This window comes from Melospiza georgiana, chromosome 8 (genome assembly GCF_028018845.1).
Source record: "Melospiza georgiana isolate bMelGeo1 chromosome 8, bMelGeo1.pri, whole genome shotgun sequence".
Classification (NCBI taxonomy): Eukaryota; Metazoa; Chordata; class Aves; order Passeriformes; family Passerellidae; genus Melospiza; species Melospiza georgiana.
Window position 1 is genome coordinate 37,593,177 of NC_080437.1, and position 24,922 is coordinate 37,618,098.

General features: G+C 44.8%; 3 long non-coding RNA genes across 6 annotated transcripts; all 3 read left to right on the forward strand.

Annotated features, from left to right (window-relative positions):
* The first annotated feature begins 497 nt into the window (after positions 1–497).
* On the forward strand, positions 498–5,331 carry LOC131086254 (uncharacterized). 2 transcript variants are annotated; one of them, XR_009114732.1, is made up of 8 exons: positions 498–643; positions 1,174–1,238; positions 1,850–1,913; positions 2,711–2,792; positions 2,942–3,017; positions 3,138–3,463; positions 3,803–3,920; positions 5,074–5,331. It is a non-coding gene; the product is annotated as an uncharacterized LOC131086254 (long non-coding RNA). The 2 variants fall into 2 exon arrangements; XR_009114731.1 differs by lacking the exon at positions 498–643 and having other exon boundaries at positions 794–1,238.
* Positions 5,332–16,358: 11,027 nt separating this feature from the next.
* Positions 16,359–17,561, forward strand: LOC131086257 (uncharacterized). 2 transcript variants are annotated; one of them, XR_009114741.1, is made up of 3 exons: positions 16,359–17,182; positions 17,332–17,407; positions 17,528–17,561. It is a non-coding gene; the product is annotated as an uncharacterized LOC131086257 (long non-coding RNA). The 2 variants fall into 2 exon arrangements; XR_009114740.1 differs by lacking the exon at positions 17,528–17,561 and having other exon boundaries at positions 17,332–17,483.
* Positions 17,562–17,572: 11 nt separating this feature from the next.
* LOC131086256 (uncharacterized) lies at positions 17,573–21,436 on the forward strand. 2 transcript variants are annotated; one of them, XR_009114738.1, is made up of 2 exons: positions 17,573–18,311; positions 19,148–21,436. It is a non-coding gene; the product is annotated as an uncharacterized LOC131086256 (long non-coding RNA). The 2 variants fall into 2 exon arrangements; XR_009114739.1 differs by having other exon boundaries at positions 20,064–21,436.
* The last annotated feature ends 3,486 nt before the right edge of the window (positions 21,437–24,922 follow it).

Sequence of the window (24,922 nt, forward strand, 5' to 3'; positions counted from 1 at the left end):
CAACTCCCGGCAGGCCGTGCTTCCGGCGCGGCGTGTGACGCAACGGCTGACGCGGCACATGAGTGGCTGGCGTGCCAGGCGGCCGCGCGGGGCTGTGCGCGGGCAGCTGCCGGCGCCTCTCCCGCGCGGGACAGCGACGCTGGAGGGGCGAAGCCTCCGTCTGGCCGCCCGCCCGGAGCTGAGCAGCGCGGAATGAGCGTCCGCCCGGTTCCTCGGCCTCCCTCAGCGGTGCCGGGGGCGGGGGCGCTGCCGCCCGCCGATGGCGGAGGGCGAGGCGGTGCTTTGCTGCCGCGGGCCGGGAGCTGCAGGAGCCGCCCCGGGCGAGCGGCGCCGGGCGCTGCCGCGGTCCCGGTGGGGCGGCCGCCCTCGGGCTGGCGGAGGCGCCGGAGGAGCCCCCGAGCTGCAGCCGTCTCCCTCGGGCTGCTGCCGGTGCTGCGGGCGGAGGCGGCTCCGCCGCGTGTTGGGCGCTGCGAGCAGGGAGCGCTGAGGTATCGCCGGCATGACGGGGCTGCTGCCTGCGTTAGTGCTCGTGGCTCTTTGTGCCGTGACAGCGGATGGAGCGGCGCTGGGCGGTAAAGCCAGAGATGGCCGGGAGAATGCCCAGCGCAGGGAGCAGGCGGGCTGTCTGCTTCGGATGGCACAGGTGCGAGCTGCAAAGCCACCCCCCCTTCCGCCCCTGCCCTCCCGAGCCCCGGGGAAAATGCTTTCCAGCATTGTCGAGCTTCTGAGAGACAAAACTTGTGATTTGACACTAGCATCCAGAAAAGGTTTCTGTCTAGATTAGCAAAATGCCTAAATTGTTCTTGGTTACATCCCATGACCGGTTTTAGGCAGTGACTTCATACTGCTTTTAGGATTTTCTTGTACACTGGTGAGAAAATAGGCAGGTCTGATAGTGGTTTCACTTTTTTTCTACTTCACGTTCCATAAGATTCTTTTATCCAAGCGATTGTTTTAAAATTCTACTGTAAGCGTTTGTGGTTCACTTTTTTTTACTTTGCAGCACCCGGGCCTTTTTTTTTTTCTCTAAATCGGGAGTAAATATAGCTGAGTAAAATTACCTTGGTTATCTTCCTTCTTTTTAAACTTAATTGTTTTTATTAATAATTCTATTTGAATATGCAGAAAAAGTGGGTATGTCCTGTAATCTATGCTAGCTTTTCTCGTTTACAGGGTACTCACAAAATATGTCTCCCTTAGTGTCCCACAGAAACATTCTGGGTGAAATCTGAATTAAGGTATGTGTTTTCAAATAAGTAATCAGTTTAGATATTTGCCTGTGTACCTTTTCCTGTAATTCAGAGCTTGTGTTCTGTGGGTTTTATGATAAACCTGTAAAACATGTAAGAATGGTTTTGCAAGTCTGAATCGTTGAAGGCAGCAATAAGTGGATTTAAAGCCTGTTCTTGAGCAGACAAAGGGGAAAAGTGTGACTCTGATGCTGAACTTGTCATTTTTCATTTGACTTGCCTTTAATTATTGAAGAAGAGAGAGAACTAGGAAAAGAAATAGAATTGATTATTGAGCACTCCTAAAAAGCTCACCATGATTCTGTGTAGAGCCAAAGTGAAGGATGATGGAACAGAGCTCTGTGCATTAGAAGGAAATAAACCTGATGTCCACACAGAGTCTTACTAATTTCTGTTTTTAAAATGCAAAATAAGTTTAGGAAGTGTTGGAAGTTAGTATTTTGGGAAAGAAATGGCAGTTCCACAAAACATTCCATTCCATTTAAGAGAGGCCCTTGGACTGATTCATGTTGTAAGTGCTGTCACTGCAATCAGTTGGTGGTTCAGCCTTGAAACGTGCACTTGGCCTTCTATAAAGCACTGTTTTGTTTGCCTTTCAGTGCTATGAGTCTTGATAAATTGGAGAAGTGCCCAAGAGAAATTCATCATCCTGAGATACAAAAGGTAGGAAGTGACTTTTTTTGGTTTGGTTCTTTTTCTTTATTGTTTTCTGGAAATAGAAGTAATTAAGTATAGATACTACTGGTTTGTTTCTTCCAGTAGCTGATAATAGTCATACCAATAATAATAATAATAAGAGTAAAGTAATACTACTTAAACTGTCTTTATTTATCCATTGAACTGGCCATTTTAAATCTAAACTTCTAAACACATATCAAAGCATCATCCTTGTAGAATCTTTAATAGGAGTGGGCTAAAGATCCTGGTTTTGTTGACAGGATTTATTGGTTCATGAAGAGCAAGAGGTAAGTACAAGCCTAAGTACCCTCTAGATCACAGACCTGCCCGGTGAATAGAGCTTTGTTTTTTTGATGGGCTTGTGATGACTTTGAGATCAATTGCTCATTCATTACAGTAAAAAAAAAAAAAATGTTTTGAACATGACAGCAAAAATAACTTTAAGCACAACTTAATAATAATAGATCACCAATTTTAGTTAATAATTTTATGCTATACTCTTGGGTGAGGGAAGACTCGGACACTCAATATGAGATCAGCAAGCTATGTTTATTGCAGAGAGTATCAGACACTTATACAGCACATAATAAGCTTATGAATATTCTGTAAGCCAAGCGATCTATTGGTTAAACTATACCATCAACTCTTCCTCATTCCTTTGGGCCTACATTCCCTATTTCCCACGTCTCTCTGTCTACTTGTTATCCTACCCAGCTAGGCCCAGGCACACGCTATCTTGCAGGTGCAAAACTCAAAAATACCTGTGTTCGGTACTTTGCAAGCTCCTGGTCGGCTAACGAGAGAATGTCTGCGTGACCTCTGTCATGGAGCCATTTCTCCACACTATACTATCAAAGTTTAAAGGTAAATTATTATATATTAGGAGATGGTGTAAAGTGTATGTTGTAATGTGTAGGATATATACAAAGATACATTCTTGAAAGTCTGTAGAGGAAACAAATTTTTACGCCTTCTGTTTGACTGTTTGTCATATATTTGGTTTTATTTCCCAGGGATCAGTGAATTTTAACTCTGGAGTCCTCTATGCTAAGGATGCTCAGCTTACAGATGATGAAATGTTCAGTAATGGTGAGTTTTTCACCTTCTCCTTCATTGTTTTGCGCATCTGAATAAAAAAAAAAAAAAAGGCAAGATTAAAGAAAAAGCAATAGTTTTATTATTTTTACCCTGTTATGTCTGTTTCCTCAGTATTTGCTGCAGCTCTGCTTACCCAAGGTTTGGGTAAAACAAGCTTTGGGTTCCCTCTGTCTCACTGGGAGTTGCCCAATTCAGTTGCATCTGGTGAAATTCACCCTGAGACCTTACAGAACCAGCTCCAACTACGTGAGAGCCATTTGCAGTTCTCTCCAGACGCCTGGAGAATGGGCGACGTTTCTGAGGATCCGGCGAGCGTGCTTCTGTCAAAACTCAGTCTGTGAAATTCCTGGGGAAAACCCTTCTGTGTCCTGAAGGGTTCAAACTCTGGCGAGGATCCAGTTATCAGGTGCTCACCTGGATGGTTCCAGCTGCCAAAGGTAACACTTGTACTCTTGCCCTGTAGTTTACATCTATTGTATTTTTGTTATTTTCAAGATTTTTTGTCTTTGCAAAATATTGTGCATTTCACTCTTTGGAACCTCTCAGATGGTTCTTTGGTGCAGCACCACCCCATGGGACACTTGGCTGCTGTCCTGAAGGGTTTGGTCGCTAGAATTGTGAATCCTGGAGAGTTTGTAAGTCTTCTGTCCCCAGGGAGGTGTCATGCTTGGTTTACTTTTGTTCTGTTGGTTAGGCGCTGCTTCTCGTTGCAAGTACGAATTTCAAACTGCCCTGTTCTTATTTTAACTGTTTTCCTGGTTCTCTCCGCCCGGCAGGGAAAGACTCTCGTATCCTTGTCGTCGGGCTCGGTGCTGTCCAAAAAGATACAGAGACTAAAAAAATCATAAGAAGCAAAATATGACTGCAGGGAAAAGAAGCTGGAGAGAACAGAAGGTGATATTGTTATCCTTACCCTGTATTAGAAACATCCGCTGTGCTTTGATGCTGGCAGCTGCCAGGGGCTTGTTAGCTCTTTGTAGGCAGGTGTAGGTGTTCACTTGTAGTTTTTTTCTCTGTTCAAGTCAATTCAAACTTTGCTAAGCTTATATTTGCAGATTACTCTCTAGCACAGTCCAGCATGACATTTTTGAATGTTGTAAAAATACCATGTTACTTGGAAATTGCTAATGAAGAGAAGCTTTAGGGGAAAATAAGATTTTAGGGTTGGGAGATGTGAGAAGAATTGTGTGGGGATGTTAGACTGAAGTAAAGCACTCTTGAAGCTGGACTGGCACGCTGGCAGGTCCCCTATTAAACAGTAGTGCTGAGATTAGCCTGGGGGTTGCCCATTGTTTCTGTAGAAATCAATGTTTCCTGGTCTTCAGAGGTAAGCTGCTTTGAAAAGCTGGAAGGTGCAGCATGCTGACAATCCCCGTGCTTTGGATTAAAAGTAGATTTCAGAAGGGTCCTAAGCTTTTGTCTTTTCCTAGAAGTCGATGTAATCCTATCGAGGAGTTTTTAGTTCTGTGTTGCCATGTCATCCATCAGAGCCCTGTTGTACTAATCATCATACAAGTACAAAACAAAAAATCAGACCCTGTCCCAAGCACTTAGAGGCCAGAACACGATTTCCTCGGGCTGCCATTTGCGTGCCATCGGTACTCACCATGAATTGAGCCCTCTGGCTCTGACAGAGCCCCTGGATGCTGACGGAAGGGGGCTGGTCACAGACTCTGGAGGTGCCTTTCCCCCAGGGAGGGAGAGGACGAGGCAGTGTGGCCTGCAGGGAGGGTCTCGTCCCCAGAGAGCAGCCGGTGACTCCATCCCTGCCCGGGGCTGCGGGTGCCCCCTCGGGGTGGACGCCTGCCCTCAGGTTTCCCTCTGGGCACCCGGGAAGGGAACCAGGTCCATCCGTGTGGCAGCTGCAGGGCCTGCAGGCTCTGGGCCCTGGAGCCGAGTGAGCCTGAGCTGCTGCATGCTTGCTGTGAGCTTTGGGGTGAGCGTGCATCACTGCAGGCCTGGGATGGATTGAAATGCGCTGAGGAAAGCAGAGGGAGGGAGGGAGGGAGGGAAATGCTCTGTTAACATGTGCCAATTCTTCTGTCAGACTCATCACGGCGGGACAGCGTGAGGACTGAAAGTGTAAGAAGATGTGGAGGGAAACAGAGAATCTGACAGGAGCAGCGAACGCACGAGTGCACGAATTTTGCTTTTTGCTTGGATGTAAACTCAGGAGTTGAAAGGAATTTGGGAGTGAGAAGGGACATTTCAGAAGGAGAAGAAGAAAAAGAAGTTGTTGTTGTTGCTACAGTCCTGGCAAAAGCTTTTGTTCTAGCTAATAAAAGAAGTTAGTTTAAAAAACAAAAAGGAAAAAATGTAGTGTTTTTTTTTTCCTTCACTATGATATGCATTGGTGGTATATGGTGTGTTGTTTTATTTCTTGGTATTATTAACTCTGTGTAAATTGTTTTTTGAGTGAAGCTGACTTTCTGGATGGGTTGGTTTGTATTTGAGGCAGGATTAATTTCAGTAGGGTTCTTTCATAGATTTCTGATGGGTATTACTAGGATTTTGGTTTTGTTTACTGTATGTATAAACCTAGAGCTTTGGTAGGGCCAGCTGGGCTGCTGGAGTTTTGGGTGTGAATTTATTAGATGGCTTTTGTTAAATGCAGTTTTTAATTTTTGAAATGTTTTTCAGTGTAGTGGTTTTAAGGTGGTTTTTAAGAATTCATTGTATTGTTTTCTGTTGTTTGTAGTTGGTGTATGATAAGGGATGTGGTGTGACCTTTTGGACATTATGGTTTTGGTGTTCCTAAGTTCTGATTTCTTTCTGGTTGGATAGTTTTTTTTATTTTTATTTTTTGGGACAGGAGCATTTATATGGTGGGTTTTTATAGGCAATATGTTTTTTAATTTAGGTAGTGATATTTTTTAGTATTTTAATAGTTTAGGTTTTTTATTTTCATGGTTTTAATTATTTTTTTAATTTTTTCAAATAACTTTGATAGATCATAGGTTATTATTTGTGCATTAGCATAAAGGTAGAGCTTTGGGGACTTTTTTTAGTAATGTTTAGGGTCAGTTGTGCAGTTTTGAGTCTAGTGCGTTGGTTTGATTTAATTTTTATTGGGTGTTTGTTTTTATTAGCAGTTGTGTCATTTTCAAGGTGTGTTTGAGTTTTTTGGGGTTTTTGAGATACTGGTTTAGGAGGAAGTTTATGATGAGAATGTGCGGAGGTTTTGGGCTACTTTATAGTGGGATTTAAAATTTATTTACAGTTAGGTTTATTTGAGTTTTTATTAGGGTTCAATGACGTTGTGGGATGTTTGTTCCATTAGTAACAGAAATAGGTTTTGTTTTGCTGTGCTGCGATGGGATGGGCGTGTGCTGCGTGCCGGTGCTGACAAAGGTACAGTATTGTTGTGGCTCTGGTGTGTCGGGTTAATGAACTTACATGGGTTAATATAGAGATGAAAATAGAAATAAATATAAATTTAAAAGTAAATATAAAATTAGAGTGGTAAACATAAATATAGATAACAGATACATACATAAAACTATAATACATGGTATATAATTGCAACATGTTATCATATAGATAAATGATAGTCTATTATATATAGATATATATACACCAAGATATATAAATATAGATTGTAAATATAAAAGTATTTAAATAGAGTTAAAGTAAATTGGGGGGTTTTATTAGGGTATAGGCTGGGGTTTTTAAAAGATAGAAATAAAATATAAATTCAGATATACAAATATATATAGAAATACAAATATCTATACATATTTAATTTAAAGAAATATAAGTAAAAAATAAATATATAATACAGAAAATATATATCTATGATTATATTAGAAGGTATTCTCTCTAATATATATAATATCTATGAATAGAATAAATAAAAATATCCATATAAATATCATTATAATTTTGAAAAATAAATTTACTTCCTAAATTTTAAATCTGATTCAAATAAAGGGGTGTCCTTGGTTTTTATTTGGTTAGAGGCAGGAGTTTTATTTTAAATAATATAAGTAATATAGAAATGTGGATCTTAAGATAGAAATATATAATGAATATATAAAGAGAAATTGCTAAACTATGCCTATAAATTTAAATATAAAGATATGTAAGTAATATGAAGAGTTGTAGTATAGAATATAAATAACATTATATGGCAATATAAATTATAAATGGGAATATAAATATAAAAATATGTAAATATAGTTTAAGAGAAAGGGAATGTTTTGGCTTTTATTTAAGTAGAGGCAGGGTTTTTATTTTGAATATTATAAGTGTTCCAGAAATAAAAATCTTGACGCAGAAATATTTAATCAATATAAAAAACATGAATAAAAATATATGAAAAATATAAATACCTACTCGCATCGGATGTAATATAGAATATAAATTTATTTATAAATTGACATTGGTAAAGATAAATGCATAAGTAAGCAATAGACATTAAAATACATTAATTATATATATTATATATTATATATATATAATATATATTAATATACAATAATTTATTATATTACATTATATATACATTATATATTATATATATAAATATATATATTATATAAATTAATATACATTATAAATATGAATATAAAAATTGAACATGAGGATAAAATCTATTTAAATATTATTTAAAACAAAGGTTGGGCTTTTTTATTCTTGTGTTAGAGGCAGGGTTTTTATTTTAAATAATATGAATGTAGATATTATTGTTATATATTTCTAAATATTGAGATATACAATCAAGATATAAATATATAACCGCAAAATATAAATAAATACAAATAATAGGAAGAGATGTAATGAAGAATACAAATAACAGTATACATAAGTATACATTTTAAATGTAAATGTGAATATGAACCTGAAAAATAGAATTTAAAAAAATATTTAAATACAGTTTTGAAGAAAGGGGTTCTTTTTGGCTTTAATGTGGATGGAGGCAAAGGTTTTATTTTAAATAATCCAAGTGTTAGAGAAGTAAAAATAGTAACAGAAATACATACTTACTATGTAAAAATATTTATAAAAATATACAAATAAAGTTTTAGGGATATATGCAATATGGAATAGAAATGTATTTATAAAAACAAATGTATAAATGGACAGTGTACATCAATATACATTGTAAATAGAAATGTGAATATTAATATGAAAAAATATTTTTAAAAATATTTAATTATTTTTTTAATTTTTTTTTTTTTTTTGTGTTTTGTTTGGTTTTGTTTTGTCTTTTATCCTATTAGATTAGAGGCAGAAGTTTTTTTTTCCCTCTTCCCGGTTGTTTTGGGGCATTTATTTCAGAGCAGTTTTCGGCGGGGGTCGCCCCTGTTCTTTTTTGCCGCCTTCGCTGCCGCAGCCCCGAGGCGCGCTGCGCCCCCGGCTGGGGCGGGCGGCAGTGCTGCCGCCTTGTGGGCAGACGCGGTACTGCAGGCGTGCAGCGAGAGGCGGCCAGCTTGGGAGTGGCGCGTGGGCGATGTCGCGGAGTTTTGGTTGACCTTCTCAACAGGGCGGCAAAAAGGGCGGGAAAGTGGAGGACCGGGTGGGTGTAACTGCACTGCCTGCACGGAATACCGACGTCATGGCGGCCCCGACGGATTTTTCTGTGGCGTTTCATGTGTACCCGAGACATGCTGTGGGCTCAGCGGCGCCGCGGGCGGGCGTATTTTGGCGGGTTTGTAAAAGGCATCTGGGTAAACGCCTCGCTGTGCCGGGGTCCTCTCACGTCGGCTTTCCCGCCCTGAGGGAGCCTAGCCGGGCCGAATAGTTCCGAAGAGCCGAAGAGCCGAGTGTGGCCGGAAACAGCCGAGTTTCCCCGAAGACCGAGTGTGGCCGAAAAGAGCCGAGTTTCCCCGAAGAGCCCAGTGTGGCCGCAAACAGCCGACTGGAACCGAAGAGCCCAGTGCGGCCGGAAACAGCCCAGTTTACACCAAGAGCCGATGATAGCCGACTGCAACCGATAGCCGACTGTAGCCGACTTGAGCCGCATTTAGACAATGTGCCGAATACGACCGAGTTTAGCCGAACTGAAACGAGTTTAGACCAAGAGCCGAACCAAGCCGAATTCAGCCGAGTTTCATTAAACAGAACCGAACGACGCCGCAGCGCTCTGGATGCAGTGCGCCTGTGCAGACGGCAGGGGGCGCTGTGCCTGCAGTGCGCCGGTGCAGACGGCAGGGATCGCTGTGCCTGCAGTGCGCCGGTGCACACGGCAGGGGGCGCTGTATAAAGTATAAAATATCAACTATCGATAAGAAGGGATAAAAGCTCTCTGTCAAGTGCAGCTGTAGAAAATTTCAGGCTCCCAGGGAATAAATCGTTTTCTTTAAATCATTTTCGTTTTGGAGTTTTTTTTACTCCCAGGTAGCCTGAAAGTTACTACTGCTGCTTTTTTATTCTAAAGCTAGAAAGGAAAACCAAGATTAGAAATGCAGGGAAAGAAAGAAAGAAAGTAAGTAAGAAAAAGAAAAAAAGGAAATAAGGAAAGGAAATGAAAGGAAGAAAGAAGGAAGGACAGGAAGGAAGGGAGGAAAGAAGGAAGACAGACAAAAAAACCCCAAAAACCAGGAGGGCAAGGAGAAACCTGGAGAAAAAAAATAAAAAGAAAAGAAAAAAGAAACCAACAAAAAAAAAAGCCACAGAAAAAAACCTCGGGATGGGCGAGAAACACCCCCCCTCCCTGAAAAATCCAAGCTGGGCAAGAAACATCCCAGAAATACCACAAAAAAAAAAAAAACAAACAGGGGGGAAAAAAAAAAAAACCTGAAAAAAAAACCAAGGGGGGCAAGGAAAAACCAGAAAAAACACCAAGATGGGCAAGAAGAAACGAAGAAAAAAACCCAAGAAGTGCCAGAAAAAAAAATCAAGAAACAAGGCAAGAAAGAGAGGCAATATAGGCCACAAAAAATTCAAGAAAAAACCCAAGACATGCCAGAAAAAGGTACGAAAATGGTTCTGCCAGGTGCGATCAAGGTGAGCGGGGTCAGATTCAGGTCCAGGAGATGAACAAGTGTCAGATTAGTTTGGGGCACTGCTGTGCAATGCAGCTGTGACAGGATTTATGTTTAAATATAGTTTAAATAAATTGGGGATTGTTTGGCTTTTATTGGGGTATAGGCTGGAGATTTCATAAAAAATATAAAACTAGAAATCCAAATATATCATCTATATGTCGATATCAATAAATATTTAATATATATAAATATCAGTAAAAGAAATCTATTGTGTCAAAAGAATATACCTATTATTATATAAAAAGGTATTCTCTCCAATATACATAATATCTATAAATATAACAAATGAAAATTACAAATATAGATGTGAATAGAATTATGACAAACAAAATTATTTTTAAAATTTTAAATGTGTTTTAAATAAAGGGGTGTCTTTGCTTTTTATTTCGTTAGAGGCAGGGGTTTTAATTCTAAATAATATAAGTACTATAGAAATGTAAATCGACATACAGAAATATATAATAAATATATAGAGATACAAAGATATAATGCCAAACTATGAATAGAAATCTATGTAAGTAACATGAAGAGATGCAATATATAATACAATTTTTATTATACAGTAATTTAAATTCTAAATATAAATGCGAATATAATTGTGAAAAATATATGATGGGGGCTCGGAGCAGCCCAGGTGTGAGCTGTAATGATGATGGGGGCTCGGAGCAGCCCAGGTGTGAGTGTGAGGATGATGAGGGCTCGGAGCAGCCCAGGTGTGAGTGTGAGGATGATGAGGGGCCGGCTCCTGCCGGGGCGAGGCTGTTTTAGGGGGAGGCTTTGCCTCAGCTCCCTTTTGCATGGAGCTGCTGAGTGGAGGGGTTTATGGGCCGCTCCCGGCGCTGTCTCATGGAAGGACTGCGAGAGCTTCCCACAGGGTCGGGGGCAACACCTGGATTCGCGCTTGGGTACGTGGAGCATCGCTTAAAGGAGGTGCCGAGGGACGAATCTTTGTGCCGGGGAGCAGCGGCCGAACAGGTGAGCCCGTGTGGGTTCGGAGCGGGGAATTTTCTCCTTCCCCTTTGCAATTTCATCTTGCCAGTCCCTCCCCGGGTCCCCAGGAACAAAAATGGAGCTTATGAAGACAAAAGGAATTAAGGAGAAGGAAGCAGCTCCTCTTCTTTTATTGTCTGCGTTTGACCTGAGGGGATCCCTCTTGACTTGTGGTTTTAAGGGTGTTGATTGCAGGAAAAGCTGCCTTTTCCAGGCTGTTAGGGGTATCCCGGGGGTGACAGGGAATCCCTGCGTTCTATTCTAAGGGGAATGGGAAAAGTATTCTTGTGGTATTCTGGGTTTGATTTGAAGGCAGCCACCCCATTTGCACCACCCTCGGGTTTAAATGGAGGGGGCAGCCCTGGTGTCCCTCCTTTTCAAGGGTTTGAATGGAGGTGGAAATCGCCCTTTCCCATCAGTCAAAGGCTTTCATTTGGGGAGCGCCCCTTCTTTTCTGCTCTCCTAGGGGGTGAAATTGGAGGGGAGAACGCATTTCTTTGCCCTTGTTGAAGTGAGGTGCGCCCCGTCTGCGGTTTCGGGGTTGGCTTGCGGGAAGCCGCAGCTCCGGCAGCGTTTGCAGGGCTGCAATGGGGCTGTGCCGCTGCATTGGAGGGCGCTCCCCGTGCCCGCGGCCCGGCGCGGAACGTTCCCGCTCGGGAGCGCTGCTGGCACGGCCCGGGCAGCTGCCGGGGCGCACGGGGGATTCGGCGCGGCCGGGCCGGCCGAGGGCGGCAGTGGCGGAGCCGCGCCGGTGCGAGCCGTGCGGAGCCGAGCGGAGCCGGGCCGGGCCGGCCAAGGGCGGCAGAGGCGGCGCGGGCGCTGCTGCGCCGGCCCGGGCGGTGCCGGCCGCTCCGTCCGCTCCGGGCGCGGGGCTCGGGCGCCGCCGGTAGCCCCGGGCCCGGTGCCGGCCCCGCCGGGCAGGGGCAGCGGGCGGGGCTCCCCGGGACGGCGCCGGCCCCGCGCGCCGGAGCAGCCGCCGCAGGAGCCGCTTTCCTGCCGGGAGCCGCGCTCCGTCCGGGGCCGGCAGCGAGCGCGGGGTTCGGCCGCTCCAAGTTCGGCGGTGCCGTGGCTCGGAGGCGCTTTGGAGGCGTTGATGGCATCGCTGGGTTCGGTTTGCAGCGGGTGTCCGCTAAGGGATACGGTGTTCTTCCTGAGCGGCACGGTTCTCGGTGCCGGTAGGGATGATAAAGGTTCGTTTCGGATTGGGTTTTGTAGTCGGATATATATTTTTTTGCCGGGGTATTATGTTTAGAAGGGCGCGCAATGTTTTTTACGGGTCGTAGCGCGAAGCACCGGTTCGCATTTTAATTCTGTTGCGGTGGCTTTTATTAGCGTGAGTGTGTAGTGTTTGTTTTGGGGGGCTTGGGGAAGCGTCCTGTCGTTCATAGCAGCGGGTTTTTAATCTCGATAATTGCATGTGTGTTTATCGTCTTCCAGGGCTTTTATTTGTTTGGTTTGTTTGATTGTAGTGTATGTTTTATGGTTACGGGTAATTTGGGGGACATTGTTTATGGTTACGTTTGTCTTTAGTCTTTGTGTTTGTTTCTAGGTGGTATTTTTATTTTGATAGCTTGAGGCACTATGGGTTTATTCAGTTGGGAATAAGTTTTTTGTTGCAGATTTCAGTTTATTTGGTTTTTGGTATTATTCTTGTTGTTGCTTTCTTTATTTTCTTTTTTTGGTTGTTGTTGTTGTTGTCTTTTAATGTATTTGAGTATTGTTTATCAGGGTTTATTTTGGGAACGTGGGTATTTATATGGTGGGTTTTTAAAGTATGTATTTATTTGGGTAGTTAATTTCTTAGTTTTTAGTGGTTGAGATGTTTTTCCATTTTGTTAATTAGTTCAGGTTTAAAGTTATTTTTACAGAGGATTGTTTATTCTTTGAGTTAGTGTAGAGGTAGAATTGCGTTGGTTTTTTCTTTTTTAGTAACGTTCAGGGTCAGTGGCACTGGCTTGAGTTTAGTAGATTGGTTTGACTTTTTTTTAGTACTTTTTGTAATTTGCTGTGTGTATTTCTAGAGGATTTTCTTTTATTTTGGTTCCATTTTTCTGTCGTGATGAGAATTGTTATTGAAAAGAGTGTTCTTTGTTTGTTCGCTGACACTTGTTTGGCTGTTGGAGGTATCTTGATGTTTTTGGAAGATATTGGTGGGAATTTGATGCTGTTTGTTCCATCATTTCATTTAGGAATTGGATTTTAAATATACAATTATGACTCTAACTATATTGAAACAAAAGAAATAGATGTGTAGCAATGGGAATGAGCCAATTTTATTTTTATATATTCGGTCAATTTTTAAAATTTAACATGTAACATGAGTCATTATATGTTACAATAAGTTATTCTAATTTTAATAGAGTATTGTGTATGTTTTTAGATATATGAATAGAGAATATAAATGTAAATACAACCCAAACAAAAATACAAATATATAAATGTATTGCAACTATATGCAGATATATAAAAAATTAATAATAAATTGTAAATATAAAATAACATAAATTGATACAATATATAATACAAGTGATACTGCATATATTTTATGAAAAAATATTATAGGAAATGGATATAAAATAGATATAAATACGGATGTGATATATCTATCTATCTATATCTATCATTTGTTGTATATTATGGTAAATACAACTATAAAAAAACATTTAGGTAGTTTAAAATAATGGATGGTTTTGTTTTTTCTTTGCCAACGCAGGGGTTTTCGTGTAAAAATTACAAATACAAATAATATAAAGGTAGAAATATGAGTATAGAAATATATCATAAACACGTTAAAGATTTATATAAAAATTAGAAATATAAGGAAAAATAAGTTGTAGCAGTAGATATGGTAAATAATTTAAAAAATATTTCCCGTATATTTTTTGAATAAGGTGCATATTATATATAGTTATTAATATAATACATCAATAAAAACGATAAATATATATAAAATATCAACTATCTATAAGAAGGAATAAAAGCTCTATGTCACGTGCAGCAGTAGAAAATTTCAGGCTCCCAGGGAATAAATAGTTTTCTTTAAATCATTTTCGTTTTGGAGTTTTTTTTTTTTTACTCTCGGGTAGCCTGAAAGTTTCTACTGCTGCTTTTTTATTCTAAAGGTGGAAAGGTAAACCAAGATTAGAAATATAACAAAGGGGAAGGGAAAGGAAAGGAAAGGGAAAGGGAAAAGGAAAAGGGAAGGGAAGTGGTGAAAAACAGAGTGAAAAAAGTAAAAAGAGTTGGAGGGAAAAAGAGAGGGCATTGGGGAGGAGCGGTGCTGCCTCAGGTGCTTCCCCGCCCTGGGGCGAAGGAGCCGTTTGATGCCCGGGAAGGACTGCAGCTCGCGGTGGCGGGGGACGGAGCCGTGGCTGTAAGCCCGAGACTACAGCTCCCGGCAGGCCGTGCTGCCGGCGCGGCGTGTGACGCAACGGCTGACGCGGCACATGAGTGGCTGGCGTGCCAGGCGGCCGCGCGGGGCTGTGCGCAGGCAGCTGCCGGCGCCTCTCCCGCGCGGGTCAGCGACGCTGGAGGGGCGAAGCCTCCGTCTGGCCGCCCGCACGGAGCTGAGCAGCGCGGAATGAGCGTCCGCCCGGTTCCTCGGCCTCCCTCAGCGGTGCCGGGGGCGGGGGCGCTGCCGCCCGCCGATGGCGGAGGGCGAGGCGGTGCTTTGCTGCCGCGGGCCGGGAGCTGCAGGAGCCGCCCTGGGCGAGCGGCGCCGGGCGCTGCCGCGGTCCCGGTGGGGCGGCCGCCCTCGGGCTGGCGGAGGCGCCGGAGGAGCCCCCGAGCTGCAGCCGTCTCCCTCGGGCTGCTGCCGGTGCTGCGGGAGGAGGCGGCTCCGCCGCGTGTTGGGCGCTGCGAGCAGGGAGCGCTGCGGTATCGCCGGCATGACGGGGCTGCTGCCTGCGTTAGTGCTCGTGGCTCTTTGTGCCGTGACAGCGGATGGAGCGGCGCTGGGCGGTAAAGCCAGAGATGGCCGGGAGAATGCCCAGCGCAGGGAGCAGGCGGGCTGTCTGCTTCGGATGGCACAGGTGCGAGCTGCAAAGTCACCCCCCCTTCCGCCCCTGCCCTCCCGAGCCCCGGGGAAAATGCTTTCCAGCATTGTCGAGCTTCTGAAAGACAAAACTTGTGATTTGACACTAGCATCCAGAAAAGGTTTCTGTCTAGATTAGCAAATGCCTAAATTGTTCTTGGTTACATCCCATGACCGGTTTTAGGCAGTGACTTCATACTGCTTTTAGGATTTTCTTGTACACTGGTGAGAAAATAGGCAGGTCTGATAGTGGTTTCACTTTTTTTCTACTTCACGTTCCATAAGATTCTTTTATCCAAGCGATTGTTTTAAAATTCTACTGTAAGCGTTTGTGGTTCACTTTTTTTTTCTTTGCAGCACCCGGGCCTTTTTTTTTTTTCTCTAAATCGGGAGTAAATATAGCTGAGTAAAATTACCTTGGTTATCTTCCTTCTTTTTAAACTTAATTGTTTTTATTAATAATTCTATTTGAATATGCAGAAAAAGTGGGTATGTCCTGTAATCTATGCTAGCTTTTCTCGTTTACAGGGTACTCACAAAATATGTCTCCCTTAGTGTCCCACAGAAACATTCTGGGTGAAATCTGAATTAAGGTATGTGTTTTCAAATAAGTAATCAGTTTAGATATTTGCCTGTGTACCTTTTCCTGTAATTCAGAGCTTGTGTTCTGTGGGTTTTATGATAAACCTGTAAAACATGTAAGAATGGTTTTGCAAGTCTGAATCGTTGAAGGCAGCAATAAGTGGATTTAAAGCCTGTTCTTGAGCAGACAAAGGGGAAAAGTGTGACTCTGATGCTGAACTTGTCATTTTTCATTTGACTTGCCTTTAATTATTGAAGAAGAGAGAGAACTAGGAAAAGAAATAGAATTGATTATTGAGCACTCCTAAAAAGCTCACCATGATTCTGTGTAGAGCCAAAGTGAAGGATGATGGAACAGAGCTCTGTGCATTAGAAGGAAATAAACCTGATGTCCACACAGAGTCTTACTAATTTCTGTTTTTAAAATGCAAAATAAGTTTAGGAAGTGTTGGAAGTTAGTATTTTGGGAAAGAAATGGCAGTTCCACAAAACATTCCATTCCATTTAAGAGAGGCCCTTGGACTGATTCATGTTGTAACTGCTGTCACTGCAATCAGTTGGTGGTTCAGCCTTGAAACGTGCACTTGGCCTTCTATAAAGCACTGTTTTGTTTGCCTTTCAGTGCTATGAGTCTTGATAAATTGGAGAAGTGCCCAAGAGAAATTCATCATCCTGAGATACAAAAGGTAGGAAGTGACTTTTTTTGGTTTGGTTCTTTTTCTTTATTGTTTCTGGAAATAGAAGTAATTAAGTATAGATACTACTGGTTTGTTTCTTCCAGTAGCTGATAATACTAATACCAATAATAATAATAATAAGAGTAAAGTAATACTACTTAAACTGTCTTTATTTATCCATTGAACTGGCCATTTCAAATCTAAACTTCTAAACACAAATCAAACCATCATCCTTGTAGAATCTTTAATAGGAGTGGGCTAAAGATCCTGGTTTTGTTGACAGGATTTATTGGTTCATGAAGAGCAAGAGGTAAGTACAAGCCTAACTACCCTCTAGCTCACAGACCTGCCCAGTGAATAGAGCTTTGTTTTTTTGATGGGCTTGTGATGACTTTGAGATCAATTGCTCATTCATTACAGTAAAAAAAAAAATTGTTTTGAACATGACAGCAAAAATAACTTTAAGCACAACTTAATAATAATAGATCACCAATTTTAGTTAATAATTTTATGCTATACTCTTGGGTGAGGGAAGACTCGGACACTCAATATGAGATCAGCAAGCTATGTTTATTGCAGAGAGTATCAGACACTTATATAGCACATAATAAGCTTATGAATGTTCTGTAAGCCAAGCGATCTATTGGTTAAACTATACCATCAACTCTTCCTCATTCCTTTGGGCCTACATTCCCTATTTCCCACGTCTCTCTGTCTACTTGTTATCCTACCCAGCTAGGCCCAGGCACACGCTATCTTGCAGGTGCAAAACTCAAAAATACCTGTGTTCGGTACTTTCCCAGCTCCTGGTCGGCTAACGAGCGAATGTCTGCGTGACCTCTGTCATGGAGCCATTTCTCCACACTATACTATCAAAGTTTAAAGGTAAATTATTATATATTAGGAGATGGTGTAAAGTGCATGTTGTAATGTGTAGGATATATACAAAGATACGTACTTGAAAGTCCGTAGAGGAAACAAATTTTTACACCTTCTGTTTGACTGTTTGTCATATATTTGGTTTTATTTCCCAGGGATCAGTGAATTTTAACTCTGGAGTCCTCTATGCTAAGGATGCTCAGCTTACAGATGATGAAATGTTCAGTAATGGTGAGTTTTTCACCTTCTCCTTCATTGTTTTGCTCATCTGAATAAAAAAAAAAAAAAAGGCAAGATTAAAGAAAAAGCAATAGTTTTATTATTTTTACTCTGTTATGTCTGTTTCCTCAGTATTTGCTGGAGCTGTGCTTACCCAAGGTTTGGGTAAAACAAGCTTTGGGTTCCTTCTGTCTCACTGGGAGTTGCCCAATTCAGTTGCATCTGGTGAAATTCACCCTGAGACCTTACAGAACCAGCTCCAACTACGTGAGAGCCATTTGCAGTTCTCTCCAGACGCCTGGAGAATGGGCGACGTTTCTGAGGATCCGGCGAGCGTGCTTCTGTCAAAACTCAGTCTGTGAAATTCCTGGGGAAAACCCTTCTGTGTCCTGAAGGGTTCAAACTCTGGTGAGGATCCAGTTATCAGGTGCTCACCTGGATGGTTCCAGCTCCCAAAGGTAACACTTGTACTCTTGCCCTGTAGTTTACATCTATTGTATTTTTGTTATTTTGCAGGATTTTTTGTCTTTGCAAAATATTGTGCATTTCACTCTTTGGAACCTCTCAGATGGTTCTTTGGTGCAGCACCACCCCATGGGACACTTGGCTGCTGTCCTGAAGGGGTTGGTCGCTAGAATTGTGAATCCTGGAGAGTTTATAAGTCTTCTGTCCCCAGGGAGGTATCATGCTTTGTTTACTTTTGTTCTGTTGGTTAGGTGCTGCTTCTCGTTGCAAGTACGAATTTCAAACTGCCCTGTTCTTTTTTTAACTGTTTTCCTGGTTCTCTCTGTCCGGCAGGGAAAGACTCTCGTATCCTTGTCGTCGGGCTCGGTGGTGTCCAAGAAGATACAGAGACTAAAAAAATCATAAGAAGCAAAATATGACTGCAGGGAAAAGAAGCTGGAGAGAACAGAAGGTGATATTGTTATCCTTACCCTGTATTAGAGACATCCGCTGTGCTTTGATGCTGGCAGCTGCCAGGGGCTTGTTAGCTCTTTGTAGGCAGGTGTAGGTGTTCACTTGTAGGTTTTTTCTCTGGACAAGTCAATTTAAACTTTGCTAAGCTTACATTTGAAAATTACTCTCTAGAACAGTCCAGCATGACATGCTGGATGTCGTCTCCCAGAGGGACCCAAAACTGCCATAAATTTCACAGGGAGGGATGGGTGTAGAATACTAAAACCTGTCAAGGTTTTCATTTTTATAGGTATTGGCAAAGAAAAGGAATTTATCTCTAAATTCATTTGGAAAGAAACCCTCTCTCTATCCACTTATTTGTATACAGGAATGTAGGAAACTCTGACTAGAGATGGGTAATAGCTTTGAAAATAAAGACATAAGTTTTATCTAGGAATGAACCAATCAAGTGCCCTGAAAGCATGAGAACAGCTGCAGGGGCTGAAGGGAACAGAAAGGGTTCTATCTCATGAACAGAGGTACCTTTTCCTTACAGGTGCTTGTGCTGTAGTTTGGATTCTGCTTCCTAACATTTCTAGTGGGACAGGGTTTACCATAGAGACAATCTGCCAGGAGGTAGCGCTTTGGGGGGTATGGCAGTCCTGGGTGTGTATTCTGAACTCCTTCAGAATGTTAGGTTTGGAGTATTTCTTATCTCAGGAAAACAGCAGTCTTTTGCATCTGCATATCAGCTGTTGAAATTTTGGGTTCAATTTCTTGAATCACAAATGTCATAGGATTCCTCCCAGATGGCAGCTGTCATGAAGTATGGCTCTTCTTGGTCTTGGGTTTCAGGGGCTGTTTCCAAAGTGACCTACAGACATTGGAATGAAATCATTATTTACTGTGTAAAAGAATCACTCTCCAAAGCATCAGCCAGGGTCTAAATGTGCCATTCTGCCTTTTAAAAGTACCAACATCACAGGATTTTTCTCAGATTAAAGCTTCCATGGAGTCGGATCTCTCAAGCCTGGCCCTTGAGAATTGTGGGCCTCCTGTGAACTGGTCTTGCCAGAAGGGCTTGCTGAGTTTTCCATTGTGTGGAAAAGAGATCCCATTTGCAGCCTGAAGCCTCGTGTTTCCTGTAGGATTTCCACTCCTAGAATTGCACACTTTGAAGGATTTCTTATAGCAGAAGTTTTTTGGGAACTAGGACTCTGGCTGGATTTGGGTCTCTGGACTCTCAGGTGAAGTGACCTTGAGACACTAGGGCATGCAGATTTCCTTGCTGTTGAAAAGAGCTATTGTTCGCACCCAGGAGCCATGGTCTGAATGGGGGTGTCACCTCTTAAATTTGCAAATGTCACAGGATTTCTTCTAAATGAATGGTGCTAAGAACATAAGGTCTGGCTGGCTTTTGACTTAGAGGCGCCTCCTCTAAATTGGTCTTCAGACGCTAGGTTGGAAAGTGTTCCTACATATGCCAAATAGCCCTTGCTATGCAATTAATAAGCTTCAAATTACCATGGAGTTGCTGCCCCTGCAAAGATTTTGGCAGAGCCTGGTTGTGGTGCCCCACTCCACTCCACCCCCCTTAGCAGGTCCTTATGGTTGCATGGGGAATCATCGTGGAGCTTGCCAACCCAGCTCCATCCTGGGAACAGCACCTGTATTTTACCCTAAAATTTCTGTCCCATTATAGCTCCTGTTAGGATACAAATGTAACTTCTCGGTTTCCACTGATTTTACCCCCAGTCATCTTTCCATACAGACATTGCTCCACTCCCCAGAGGATTATTGTGAGCAGATGTGAGCTCTGCTGTCCCTTTGGACTGACAAAGACAGAGGTTTTGTCCCAAGTTGCTTTTGAACCTGTCCTGCACCTGTTACGAGTCCTCAGTCTCCTGCAATTTTGTGGGTCAGTGACATGTAAAACAGCACAGCTGGCTGGCATGCTTTGCTTATGAGGGGAGACAAGAGAAGAATCCCTCTGCTCACACCAGACCTGCAGCTGCCAAACCTCACCAAAGCACCTGAGGAGCCCCCAGGGACTGATGGTACAGAAGGGAGGTGATGGAGGACAGCACAGCAGGCAGCCTGCCCTCCATCTGGGTGTGAAGAAGGCAGGGCTGGGAACTGTAAGCAACATCCCAGCAGGTCTGGCTGATGGTGCCACCCTGAGGGCTTCCCCTGCCTTTGGGCAGTCCCAGCTGCTGCAGCTCACTTGACAGACTCATTGTCTATACTGTGCTTGGCTGCACTGGAGATGATGAAGCCGAGGACAGCAATGGTTGCCTTCACATCCCCTGACTGCAGATGGGAAGGAGGGCGAGCTCTGTCACCTTGGGAAGGCGTCTGCAGAGTCACTGCTGCCCGTCTCTGGAGCGTGGCTCCATTGGGGGACCGTGGTAAGGACAGCAGTGCTCACTTAACTGTGCACCTGAGGACAGCTTCAGGACCTTGTCATACTGTGGGAGAGCAGAGCTTCACAGTAAACACCAGCTAACACACTGACTGCCAGTGTTAACACTAACAGTTCTTACCTAAATATTAATTCTAGTAACACTTACTATGCGTATTATTAATCCTAGTAGAGGCTGGTAGCGTTCTTTAGGCTGAGGCTTGCATGAAGAACACAAAATTAATTAACGTTGCTGATTATGCTATTGTGTTGAAATACTTGGCCTCCACTGCGGTAGCCCCACGCTTACCTCGATGGCCTGCCCCAGCAGGTCCCAAAACACCTGGATGCAGATCAGCTTAAGCTTCACTGATGTGATAAACAGAGTTCACTCTTTATAATTTTTAAAATTTTAATAAAGGATAAAAGGACAAAATAATCCAGCACTGGGATGCTTTTAGCACACAGCCAAAGAGCACAGAGGTAGCTTAAAAACATGTTCACTATATACTGTTACATTGCTGAGGTTACAGGCATATTCATTAACTTACACATTATTCAAACATTCCTTTGACTTTTTGATGTTCCAGGAACTCTCTTGTTTGGTTTTAACCTCTGACTTGTCTGCAGAACGTTCTGTAAATTAGGTCTACATATTTTATTTCTTCCTGTAGTTTTATCCTGTTGCTTCACACTCCCTGATAACACTGGTAAGAGTCGATAAATCCTTCCTGGATGCTTAAGCTCTTTTTGTGTCACTATTATCTTATCACTTGGTAGGGGCAGTCTGCAGTTATAAGAAGCAGAATAATTGCTTTACACCATTTTCTGAGTTAGTTACATAGAAGTATTTTAGTTTCTATTTTAACATTTTGCTAAAGCCTACCATATATTTATCATGCTACTATTCATATGAAATATACAGTGCATACATAAACTGGCATATTACACTATACAAAGCAGTTCAAAGTAAGAATAAGTTTTACCACATCAAAATACTTGTAATGCAAAAAGCTAATCTATGAATGTGAAAGCCAGTATTGTTTTATCATCTATAACATCCGACGACGAGGGTGAGCAGCGGGCCCGCAGCAGGCGGAGGGCGGGCAGGGGGACGCGGGCACTTAACTTTGGCCAGGGTGCTGATCTCGGCCAGGCGGGGCAGGCCAAGTCCCCGCAGAAGCGGAAGCACTGCGGTAGAAGAGGCACCCAGAGCCCGCAGCGGGCGCTGCACGCCCTCCCCGCTCCCGAGCCCTCTCCTCACCAAATCGCCGCCGCTCCCTAGTCCGCCCTGCTGTCGCAAAGACGACCCGGAACCCCTCCCGGGCTACACTCCTCTCCGCCTCCTGCCCCGAGTGCCGATGGGGCGCTCCGGTAGGGGCTCTGCGGGGGTCCTTTCGCCGGGACCTGGGCACGAGAGAAGGCCGGAGAAGGGGACGGGGGTTTCGCGAGCGCCGCCGCCGCCGCCGCCGCCGCCGCCGCCGCCGCCGCCGCCGCCGCCGCCGCCGCCGCCGCCGCCGCCGCCGCCGCCGCCGCCGCCGCCGCCGCCGCCGCCGCCTGCGAGCCCTTCGGGCAGCCCGAGCTCCGCCCCACGCTCCCACGGGCCGCAGCCTGACGGCTCCTAAGCCTGCCAATCACGGCCCGCCTTTCTCCGTCCGCCCTGTCCAATCACAGCCGCCCTTTCAAACCCGAAGCGGTCCCGCCAATCTCAGCCCGCTCAGTCGCGGCTCGCCGCCTCAGACTGGCCCCGCTCGCCCGTACGTCTGAGGCGCCGCTCCCGCCACCGCCGCTTTGGGAGCCGGCGGAGCAGCGTCCCCGCTGCCGCTGCCTCGGCAGGCGCTGTTGCGGACGGGAAGGGCGGCCGGGAGCTTCCAGTTCAGGTCCTGGTCGGGATCAGGTTCTGGTCCAGGGAAACGGGCAGGCGGCGGGGAGCGGGCGGACGCGGCCACAGCAATGGCGGCGGCGGGAGCAGCGGTTGAGGGGACCGCGGGGAGTCGCGGATCCGAGCGCGGCGGGAATGGGCGGGCTGGGATTGGTGGAGCCGGCAGGCGCTGCTTCGGGTTGTGATTGGCTGGCTGTCCGCCCGTGGGGCATAAATAGCGGGCGTTGGGGCGGCAGCGCCGTCAGTTCGGCGGTGAAGCTGGGAGAGGCGGGAGCTGCGGATTCGCGGTCCGAGGAGCGGCGCTGCGCCAGGACGGGACCCCCGCGGCAGCTGATCCGGGGAGCGCCGGTGAGCACGGGCGCGACGCCTGCGGCAGTATCTGGGGCCGGCCGTGTCCAGTTCTTTCTGCCGCGCCCTGCGTGGCTCGGGTAGCCGGCGGCTGGTGTGGGGCCTGGAGTGGCGCGGTGGGGGGGGGCGCCGCCTGCTGTCACTGAGGGCTGGGAAGTAGCTGCTTTGCGGTTTCTGGATTTAAAGAAATGTTCAGAATACGAGGAATAAAGCTTGCTTTTTGTATTTTTATTACTTTATTTTCTTTTTACTTGTAATGTTTTTTTTCTTAATTGTGTTATTTTAATATTGCCCGTTTTAATACATCTTTTTGGTTTGATTTGTTTTCTTTACTAGATATCTCATGTTAATTCGGTAAGGGTTGTGGGACTGGGGCTGAAACACCAGTTGTGAGAGCAGTGGGGACATGAAACCCCAGGGTGTGGAATAATGATTTTGGCATGAGTCAGGCCCAAAACAATGTGGAGGGGTGGAAATGCTGAGGCCAGATAAATGCCATGGGAGGAAGGCATGGAGCTGCAGCACAGGGCCTGCAGGTTATGCCTGGGGGTTCCCAGCCCCTGCCCTATGGTACCAACGAGGGGCTGAGGGTGTGGGGGCTCAGAGGGTTCTAGGGCTCAAGAACCAGCCCAAGAGTGCCTTTTGGGATGGGGGGGCAGGAGTCCAGTGGCTGTTCCCAGCCCCCAGAGCTGCCTGAGGGGAGGTGAGGGGGCCTTTGTGCAGGTGCTGGGCTGAGAGCCAGGGTGAGGGGGAGGGTGGACGTTGAGCTTCAGGCTTCCAGTGTCCCCAGAGTTGGGATGCCACTTAGGGCTGGGTGGGTGGATGGGACAGCTTCTAGAGATACTGAAATTGTAATGATGGCAGTAACTGATTTGTGGCCTTATCAACAGCCCCAAGGTGCAGTGAGAAGCATGAGCAGCTTTTAGCTGCAGCCAGTAGGAAGCTGAGGAGCTGGAGCTGAGGCAGCAGAGCTGGAGGAGACAGAAATATGGTAGGGTTTGATGTAAAACCTCTGTGGGGCTGGGATAGGGATTGTGGAGTGGGGAGGTGAACTGCATGGTTGGAATTGAAATTGCTGTGAGGGCTGTGATCTGAGCTCCAGAACTAGAGCTAAAACAAAGATCCTGTCCTGAGAAGCACAAGTAGTATCGTGTGGCACTACTGTGAAGATGCTGAGCAGGAAGTGCAAGAGAAGAGCTGGCAGTTAAATAAAGCTTGTGGGACTGGAGTTGAAATCACTGGGGACGGGGTGGGGACTGCAGTGCTGCAGAAACAGTCACTGCTGAAAGGGATACTCACTGTGGATCTCAGGACTAAACGCAGAATGGGACACAGAGCTGGAAGAAGAGAGCTGGCAGTAAAATAAAGCTTGTGGGTCAAGAACTGAAAGGGCTGGAATCACTGGGTCTGGTCTTATCATTGTGGGACTGGGATCGGGTCTGCACACAACACGGGAACTATAGGGCTGGCACAAAGACGATAAAATAAAGCTTATGGAACAAGAGCTGAAAGAGCCTAAATCACTGGGCCTGCTATTGTCATAATTGTGCACTGGTATTTTGTGTGTTAATGTGTAAATTGCAGCTTAACACATGACAGCCACCTTAGGGCTGCTAAAGGCAGTGTATTGTTCTTGCGCCGAGATCACTGTAGGCCTGTGACATGGATGCAGGGGCTGGGTATTGCCGCTAATAGTAGAACAGGATGTGTGGAGTGGGGAAAGGGGGCGGCAAGCTCGCGCCTGAAAACCCCGTCGATGCTAGAATATTGCCTGCGCCTGTGATGGCACCTCTTGGGGTGCGGCTGAAATCTCTGTGGGGCTGGGAAGTGGACTGCGGGGCTGGCAATTTGAATGAAAATGGCAAAGGCACTAGACCTGTGAACGGGGCCGTGGGCATCCAGGACAACTTAGGCAGGGGTGTGCAAAGTGACTGGGGACTGCTCGGTGGGAGCTAAAATCACTGCAGGGCTAGCATATGGATGGTGGGGTGGGCTTCCA